Source organism: Canis aureus, chromosome 37, assembly GCF_053574225.1.
Source record: "Canis aureus isolate CA01 chromosome 37, VMU_Caureus_v.1.0, whole genome shotgun sequence".
Classification (NCBI taxonomy): domain Eukaryota; kingdom Metazoa; phylum Chordata; class Mammalia; order Carnivora; family Canidae; genus Canis; species Canis aureus.
This window is the reverse complement of record NC_135647.1, coordinates 14,513,243-14,523,528: the sequence shown is the minus strand read 5'-3', so window position 1 is coordinate 14,523,528 and position 10,286 is coordinate 14,513,243. Positions and strand designations below refer to the sequence as shown.

The following is a 10,286-nucleotide window of genomic DNA, read 5'->3' as shown; positions in this document are numbered from 1 at the left end:
ATGGGACAGACCACATGAATATATGGTGAGCAATAAATATCTCTACTATATAAACTGAGAAGTAAAAATTACAAAGTAGCCTGTTCTCTCTGAACCTAGCTATCCAGAACCTGGCTCTCAGTCCACACCCCAGATGCCCCACCTTGGTGAGCCCTGGTTTCCCAGAATTCAGTTGTGACCTTGTCCACTTGTCTCCCCATGGGAGGCAGTTGTTGATTCTCAGGAAGCTGAAGTTAGAATATGAGACTGAGAATGTTCAGCTTGTTTTCTTCATCAGTGGGCCTTCTCCTAACATAACTATGTTTGTATTTGCTACTCAGATTTTCAAAAAATAAGAGCAGGCAGATAGAGAGAAAGAGAGTTAACCCAAAAGTCAGAATAGTGATATCTCTGGTGGAGAGAAATGGTAATACAGCTGAGAAAATGAAAAAGTAACATAAACTATTTCTTAATCTGGGTAGTAAGTGCTGGGTACATAGGTCTTTGTTTTATTAATTTTCTTAAACTAAATCTCTATCTATCTATCCATCTACTACCTATCTAGTCTACCAGTATGTGTCTCCAGTTTCCTGTTGTACAGTAAGGATTAACATTGACCAAAGAAAGATTTGGCCTGAGAAGTGACCCCTAGACCCTTAGAATGTTTTTCTTGGAAAGATCATGTTTATTATCTAGAGGCCTTGGATGTGTGATATCAGCTTGACCCCTGGAGAAGCTGGAAATACAGGTCAGCTATGTGGGCAGTCAGCTATGGCCATGTACCTGGCCTCAGTGAAATCCTGAACTCCAGGGCATGGTGGAGCTTTCTTGTTTGGCAACACTCTTTGCATGTTGACACACAGTGTTCCTGGGATCAGTGGGCCCTGTTTGCATGACTTCCTTGGGAGAAGACAGCTGGAAGCTCTTGAGGACAGCTGGAAGCTCTTGTCCCATCTGGTATGCTATCCTACGTCCCTCTTCCCTTTGCTGATTTTGATCTGCATTCTTTTCCTATAACAAATAAGAGCTTTGCTACATTCTGTAAATTCTTCCAATAAATCAGTGAACATGGAGGTGGTCTTGGGGACCCTGGGACTACATCCAGATGTAAGACAGTTTTTGCAATTAGTTTTTTTTTTTTAATATAACAGAAGAAAAGTTCCCTAAATATAGGAAGAATTAAATCTGCAGAACAAAAAGACATTTTGTGCTCTGTAAAAGATTTATTTACATCAGGACATGTCACAAAGAAGTTCCTGGACATTAAGTATAATGAGGGAAAAGAAATCTTTAGTCATCCAGGGGAAATGCAGTTTACTTACGGAGACAGAAATAACTGCTGCTGAATTCCAGGGGAGAATATTAAAAAAATTATAAAAATCTGAGAAAGCACTACTGAAGAATATAATACTCAACTTAAATTTATGTTCAAGTATTAAACTAACAGACCAACATTCTTACTGAGGAAACAATCATGGGGTAGTGCACCCGTAGGCCCTTGCTGAAAGCTGTTACGCCAAAGTGAAATCATGCAATCAAATACGAATCAAAATATAAATAAAGATCTCAGAAAGGGTGACACGGGACTAAATTGATGAGCATTAAGCACTTAATTCATTTTATTGTGGAACCTGGTTAAACATGTGTTGGAGGGGCCCCTGGGAGGCTCAATTGATTTAAGCAACTGACTCTTGATCTTGGCTCAGGTCTTAATATTGGGGTCTTGAGTTCAAGCTCCATGTTGGGCTCCATGTTGGGCTTGGAGCCTATTTTTTAAAAAAAAATAACTGCTAGAATCATGGGTGAAGAACAGAATGTAGATGTTAAAACTCTCAGCTAAATAAAAATAATAAAATAGAAGTCAGGATGTGATTGGGAAGAAGGTGGGAGGGAGGGGGAGAAAACATGATGAATTCCTCCACCTTTCATAGCAGAAAGCTAAAGAATTTTTTCAGAAATGGACCTAACCCAAAAACATGACTCTCTCTCCGATATTTTTCATAACCAACTTTCCTTAAAATAAATCTATATAATTGAGCTAATATAAAAATAACTGACATTTATGAATCACTATATCCTAGGCACTGTTCTAAATGTTTTCTTTATATTATCTCTTCTTAGCTTTGCAACACTCTATGATTTAGGTACCATTAATCCTATTTTACAGATGAGAAATCTAAGGCCCAGACAATGCGAAATAACTTGCCGAAGTTCCCACAGAAAGTTAAAGGGTGGATCCTGGAAGAAATAATTTTTCATGTATGGAAACAATTCTATACAGTTTTTGACTTCAGATTTCTTTCCTCCCTTATGTTCACTTGTAATTAAATGTGAAATCTTAATATGATATACATAGCATAATATCATTGTTTTTACAAAAATGTCTTTCTTTGATCTAGCTATATATGCATGTGCATTGAAAAATGTTCCAGATATAGTCAGCAATATTGCAATAACATCGTATGATGGCAGATGGTGACTGCACAACAAAAGAAGAAAAAGAAATGTGGAGGAACGTTGTTCACCTAATATTAGAGAAGATGTTTCAGACATTTAAATTTGGGGTAATATCTCTGTTCTATAGTTATGTATATTGTTTGAATTTACATAATTCATAAGGTCTATAAAATTAATAAAGCACTCTTTAAAAATGTATCTTATAATTTGGCCAGGAAAAACAGCAAGCTTCTGCTGTACCAATACCATGAAATTTTGAGCAGCTATTTAAAGCCCTAGTATAGGGCCCCCTGGGTAGCTTAAGTGTCTGACTCTTGGTTTTCCCTCCTGCCCTGATCATGAGATCAAGCCCAGAGTAAAGCTCAGGCATAGAGTCTACTTGAGATTCTCTTTCTCTCTCCTCTCCTGCTCTGCCACTCCTCTGTCTCTCTCTAAAATAAATAAATACATCTTTTTTAAAAAAGTGCTGGTGTTAAGACTTATGGATAATGGATAAACTTATTTTTGTAGAAACAGTCACTTTTTTTTTAAATTTTTATTTATTTATGATAGTCACACACGGGGGGGAGAGAGAGAGAGAGAGAGAGAGAGAGAGAGACACAGAGATACAGGCAGAGGGAGAATCAGGCTCCATGCAGGGAGCCCGACGTGGGACTCGATCCCGGGTCTCCAGGATCGCGCCCTGGGCCAAAGGCAGGCGCCAAACCGCTGCGCCACCAGGGATCCCCAGAAACAGTCAATTTTCAATAAAACATGAAGAATGCATTTAGTCATGTAAAATTAAATATGGTGTGTGTGTGTATGTGTGTTGTCATATACAGAAATAAGTTCTTCAAGATAGTAGCAGGGAAAAAAAAAAAAAGGTAGTAGCAGGGGTTATATCTGAATGTTAGAATATGAGGGCAGCCAGGGGGCCTCAGTGGTTTAGTGCGCCTTCAGCCCGGGGCCTGATCCTGGAGACCCGGGATCGAGTCCCACGTCAGGCTCCCTGCATGGAGCCTGCTTCTCCCTCTGCCTGTGTCTTTGCCTCTCTCTGTGTGCCTCTCATGAATAAATAAATAAAATCTAAAAAAAATTTTTGAGATAATTTTTACTTTATATTGTTTTCAGAGTTCTCCAAATCATTAATCATAAACATGCTATTAATTTAAGTACAATTGGGGAAATTAAAAAATTAAAATTTGGGGAATTGTAAAGGCCAAAGATACATTTGTATATGTCCTCAGAGAGGTTCCCTGATTTTTCTGTGCTGGCTGTTTGGCAAAGGTGTGGGTGTTTGGGTTTTTTCCACTATTTTTTTTTTTTTTCCTTTGCTCATGATTGCTTAAAAACTCTTTCTTGATTATCCTCTTTGAGATGTAAGACAGCGGGAGTTGTTCGGTATTGAGTCATTTTGACGGGGCGGGGGAAGAAAATGCTCCAGGGCCATTTGAACAACACGAAAGAATTGATTATATTTTTGACCTGTTGCTGCTCAATTAGGTGACTCTGCCCAGCTGTGGCAAGATTGCCCGAGCAGGCTATTCTGCTTAGGGAACATGTCGTTCTCAGTCCTTTGCTAGACTGATTTACCCCCTTTCTACTTAAAATGTGGTTTCTGGCACAGCAGCACAGACCTCACCCAGGAGCTTATTAGTCCCGCAGAGCCTTGGGTCCCACCTCAGACCTACTTTTATCAAGATCCCCAGGTGATTCTCAGGCACATTAAAGCATGAGAACTGCTGATTCCAAGAACATCATGTTTCTGATTCTCTCTGATGGGTGGTCAAATGTGTGCCTGCATCTAGGTCAGAGAATCACAGGTTATATGGAAAATACCCACATTCCACAGAGGAGAAAACTGGAGCAGAGAATATTATTTCTGCTCCTTGTGGCCAACCATACCCTGGACACACAAACCTGCTCCAGGACCTGCAAAACCACAATCCAGAGATGTAAATTGGCAGCACTGGTTAGGATGCCCAAAGACAAGTAACACTGACACTAGAAATTGGAAATTGAAGACCACGTTACTTGAATGTTCTGTTGCTTCTTCAGGGAGTTGATTTTCCCACTCTTAGTACCCAGGTTGGCACGTAGCAAACACTGTGTTTTTAACCTAATAAAGAATAAACTAGGGGCACCTGACTGGTCGATGGAGCACGGATCATAAGTTCGAGCTCTACCTTGGGTGTAAAGATTAGTTGAAAATAAAATATTTTTTAAAAGAAGAGGAAGGGGCACCTGGGTGGCTCAGTGGGTTAAGCATCTGCCTTTGCTCAGGTCATGATCCCAGGGTCCTCTGATGGAGCCCCACCATGGGCTCCTCCCTGCTCAGCATGGAGTCTGCTTCTCCCTCTCCTTCTGTGTGTTGGCTCTCTCTCCTTGTCTGTCTCTCAAATAAATCTGAAAGAAAGAAAGAAAGAAAGAAAGAAAGAAAGAAAGAAAGAAAGAAAAGAAAGAAAGAAGGAAGGAACGAAGGAAAGAAAAAGAAAGAAAGAAGAAAGAAAGAAAGAAAGAAAGAAGAAAGAAAGAAAGAAAGAAAGAAAGATTAGATGAACCTAAAGCTAAGAGAAAATTAATACAGAGTTTGACAGAGGAGCCCAAGGTCAATACCAGTTAAAGGTAAATCCAGGATTTGCATTTAAATCTTTTAATGGCAAGGATCCCTGGGTGGCTCAGCAGTTTGGGCCTGCCTTCCAACTGGGGCGTGATCCTGGAGTCCAGGGATCAAGTCCCGCAAGGTCCTTGCATGGAGCCTGCTTCTCCATCTGCCTGTGTTTCTATGACTCTTATGAATAAATAGGTAAAATCTATTTAAAAAAATAAATCTTTTAATGGCCGTTCTGTGTTCTTTCTACCTCCTTTCTCCATTGTTGCTTTCCTACTTGTTTCTCTTTTAGCTGGTCCTCTACCATCCAAGTAAGATAATAGACCCAATGGGAAATTATGATAATCTCAAGAGCTACCAAAACGGTAATTGGAAAAGAGTCATCACCCTTTCCCATTTAAATTTGTTAAAATCATCAGAGTAACGTGTGCTTTGTGAACATGATGAAATTATGTCGAATAAGCTTGGTGTCCAAACACCAAATTTAGGGAAAACTATGAAAAAAAATTTCACAATGAGCAAAAACAAAACTAAAATCATGGACTACCTGGGGAAAAAATGTAACAAATTCCATGTGATTCCAGTTAGAACTCCAGCAGCATGTTTTCAGGAGTTCATGGGACAAGTCTAAATTTCACCTGGAATCAGAAAGAAAGAAAAACAGCCAATAAAACTCTGAAAGAAAAGAGTGATTAAATGAGACTTGCCTCCAAGAGAGTTCAGCATTTACCATAAAGCTATTGTGCATGAAGCAGTATCTTACTGGTGAATTTAATTTGTACTTTAAATCACATATTAGTGATATTTTTATAACATTGAGTCTTTTTGGCTAAGAAAAAAATACAACAATATCTTACTGGTGAATTTAATTTGTACTTTAAATCACATATTAATGATACTTTTATAACACTGAGTTGCTAAGGAAAAATACCTGTCTCCCTTTATTAATACATGGCCTTCAGTAGCATCGCATAATATTTCTTATCTATATATATCTTGTTAAATATATTTGTTAAGTATTTTATGTGGATTATAGTAGTTACTTTGTGGCTGTCACTATCTCTGTTGCTGTTATTATGAATTGATCTTTTCCAACCTTCTATTTTCCACTCTTTATAAAAAGCCAACTCCATGTATAGGAATTGAATCTGTAGAAGTACTCAAAGAAATTAAACATACATAAAATGATGTTTCACTGCAAGATGGCTTCAAAAAGTAAAAATAAGGTTTGACAAGTAAATTCTATTCTATCCTTACAATGACATACTCTGGAGTCATTTTTTTAAAATGACTTGGATATATAACGAATTGACATGAGTCACCGTCTAAAATATATCATAAAGAAAAAGAATTTTAGAACAGCATGTCAAATAAACCATCTTATTTTCTAAATTATGCATGTCTACAATGTATTTTCAATAAAAGCTCATGCTATTTTGTAATTGGACAAAATTAAAGTGGGACATCTTTAATACAATGCAGTATATTGCAAGCTTTATTGTTCACTTGAGAGAAATCAAAGCAGTATAAGAAAGAAATTTGAAAATCAAAATATTAAAAACACCATAATCCCATGATCTTGCCCAAGCAATATTAATATTATAATGCATATGTTCCTTTTCACTCCTTTCCCCTATAATCTCTTTCACTGTTTTTTATATTCCCCATAGGAATGAAACCATATAATGCATATGTTCCTGCCTTTTTTCCACACTGACTTGTAAACATATTATACAGAGTTTACTAACTATGAATATGCTGGCAATATAATATCCTATTGTGTGATGTCCCATAAATTATTTAGTCTTTCTCTTACAATTAGAAATTTAGGTTGCTTCAGTTTTCTCCACCCTAAAGAACAGTGTGATATGGACCTTCAAGCAAACAGCAATTCTATTAAATTTTAATTACAATTAATGTGACTTTCATATTGAATATCTCAAGTTGAAATCACTGCTGTAGCATTCATACTTATTTATAGATACATACCATCGCAAGATAACCACTTGAGAAATAAAAAATTCATCAAAGCTGTTTATTTGGATATTTAATAAACACAAAATAGTTACTTCAGTCACTTTTCCGGACTTTTGTCTGGAATGTTTCATGTGCTTGATACTCAGAATAACTTAGCAGAGTGGAAATTGCTTTGGATCGTGAAGGTCAGCTGATCAATTCTTTTTGCGGATGTTTTGAGGCAAGAATTCAAAAAAGACTTACACTAGGATGTAGGGGAAGGACCTCAATGTTCTTTTATTTTCTTTGTAAACCACCATTTAATTAACTGTTAAAATTAAGTAAAGAAAATTGACTTGTGTTAGTAGAGTGCACTAACAATGAGCATGTTATTATTACGGACCTCGGCTGAAAGCAGTCAGTCTCCATGCTTTGTCAGTGGGAGAATTTAAATGCCTTTAAGGAGAAAAATGAGACAACAGCACACTGAGCCAACTATGCAATTCTACCAAATTTTCCAGGAAATAAAGTTCACAATGTTTATTTGAGAAGGTACATGATCTCAAAGGCTGCACCTGCAAACTGCCATTAATAATTCACCTTGTCTGATTGCTACAGATAAGGAGAATATTGTAAGAGTTGGTATTTAAATCAGATAAGGAGAATATTGTAAGAGTTGGTATTTAAATCTCCACTTCACAAATGAAGAACTGCTCCCCAAAGAGTTGAACCCTCTCACCCAAAGTGATGCTACCCAGATATGTTCTATTTGAAATTGGTAATTCTCATGGAATGTGGGCTCTGGTTTGTTTGTCTAGAAAACAGAATATTCATTAGACAGATTGCTTTCAAAAATCAAAACAATTATGTAAATTCCCAACTACTTCAAAATGACATAAGGATTCACGACATCATTAAGTGGCATTTAAATGTGAATTTTACATCTAAGGTAGTTGAAAATCTAGCCTGCCTTTGTGGAGAGGAGGTGAGATTTATTGGGAATGACATGAGCAAACTTTCTGTGTAGATGGTGATATTTTACAGAGTTCTAGGAGTGGACAGATAAGTGATAAAATGAGTACAGTAAAATTTAACAATAGAATCTTGGTGAATATTCAATATTTGTTATAAAATTCTTTCAATTTTTCTGTATGGTTGAAAATTTTCTGCATGTTATAAAAATATAATAAAAAATAAAGGGAAAAAGGCATGGAGTTTTAGAAACCCATGTCTAGGCAGACAAATCACTTACAGTTATTTAAGAAACTCAATTTGAAAGAATGCACAAAAAATTATCTTAGGCATTTGGAACCTGACTGCATTTCTTAAGAAAATATTGATTTGCCTAAATTGTATTCAACTTTACTGTAATAAAAACTGAGATTATAGATTCTTTTCTGGATATTGGAGAGGTATATTTTGTGTTCAGAATGCTTCATTATTAATAGATTTATTTACCATTCGTGTTGTTAGCAGCTGAATAGACATTTCTAAGTGTTTCTTTTTTTGAATAACTATAGAGACTCAATTTCTCTTTCGTTGTCTTTTCAACTGTTTTCACAATTCTTAGGACAACCTGGAAAGCAAGCGAAGCAAATTTTGAGTAATTTAGTATGTCTGGGAAAGCCTTGCCATCGAGCTCACTTGAATTGCTCTTTTTCTGGTGCAATGGGGAAAAAACAGCTTCCTCTTTCAAGGCAACAAGCTCCAGAGACAGCTGCCCTCAGGGGCTGGATTCACCTCCACGGTTTTCCTCTATTCCATGTGTCTTTCGATTTCACAGTTCAAGGAAAGAAGGCAAAAATATACAAACAAAAGACCCCTAAATAGTCCAAGTATCATTCTCAAAGAAAATGATTTGGGACAATTGTCTTAAAAGAATAAGCAACAATCTTTTTAAAATGACCTTAATAAAGGAGTAGTTTTGCTTTTCTAAAAATGATGGACTGATGGAAGCTGTGTGTTTTCTCTCTGTAGTTCTATAAGGCGCATATGTGTTTAAGCTTTGTAAAGGCAGGCAGTCACTGCACTTTATTCTTTCTGGAAATTCTGGGCTGTCAGAAAACCCATCTTTGCTATGTTTCTCCTACTATAGAGGATGTGGATGAGTCCTGCCTGCTTGTTTGCTAAAGATATTAAAACATGTTAGAGCAATTCTTTGTTGATACTTATATGCCGCTCGAGGCTCTTTCTGATTTTTAAATGCTTCACCAGGCTTACTGCCTTTGTAATACTTAGCAGTGGGAGCCAACCCTGTCTTAATGACCATTTATATATTAATACTCTTCATAATAGTTCTATTTATTTATTTATTTATTTATTTATTTGATTTTAGTTCTATTTATTTTTTTAACAACTTTCAGAAACCTGAGTGTATTTGTGAAAGTTCCTTCCTAAATTATCGAATAACAATGGTAAAAGATGCATTTATTGCAATATGATTAGTTTTTCCTGGGAGAGATATGCAGGTTATTGGCATAAAAATTTATGAAAAAGAAGTAACAGAGCCTACTGGCTTTCTCCCACGAACCCAAAGCATTAGATGCAATAGAAGTGACAGAGAGCTTTAAACCTAACAGAAATGGAGGGAATCCCTGCGGGGAGAGAAGACTCAGTCTTTGTTGCCATGTATGTAGCAGAAATGGCAGTGAAGAGCCAGGAACAGAGGTTAGGGAACTAGGTGGGAAACATGTTTTACTGTGTTCTTTTCTCTCCTCCAGTATTTCATCTGCTGTCCTTGTGGAATAGAAAAACTTTTAACTTCTTGAGAACCCTCCATACTGTTTTCCAGTGTGGTTGCGCGAGCTTGCATTCCCACCAACAGTGTAAGAGGGTTCCCCTTTCTCCACATCCTCACCAATGTTCATCACGGCAATGTCCACAATAGCCACAATGTGGAAGGACCTGAGATGTCCATCGACAGGTGAATGGATAAAGATGTGGTCTATAGATACAATGGACTATTACTCAGCCATCAGAAAGGATGAATACCTACCATTCACATGGATGTGGATGGAATTGGCAGGTATTATGTTGAATGAAAAAGGTCAATTGGAGAAAGACAACTTTCATGTGGTTTCACTCATATAAGGAATATAAGAAATAGTGCAAGGGACCATAAGGGAAGGAGGGGAAACCGAATGGGAAAAAATCAAAGAGGAAGACAGACCATGAGAGACTCTTAACCTGGGAAAAAACTGAGGGTTGTTGCAAGGGAGGTGGAGGGAGGGATGGGGTAACTGGGTGATGGGCATTAAGGAGGGCATGTGATGTGATGAGCACTGGGTGTTATATGCAATTGATG

The 10,286-nt window shown here is 37.2% G+C and overlaps 1 long non-coding RNA gene across 1 annotated transcript; it reads left to right on the top strand.

Annotated features, from left to right (window-relative positions):
* The first annotated feature begins 831 nt into the window (after window positions 1-831).
* Window positions 832-8,908, top strand: LOC144306572 (uncharacterized). Its single transcript, XR_013373647.1, has 3 exons — window positions 832-936; window positions 2,147-2,543; window positions 8,553-8,908. It is a non-coding gene; the product is annotated as an uncharacterized LOC144306572 (long non-coding RNA).
* Window positions 8,909-10,286: the final 1,378 nt, after the last annotated feature.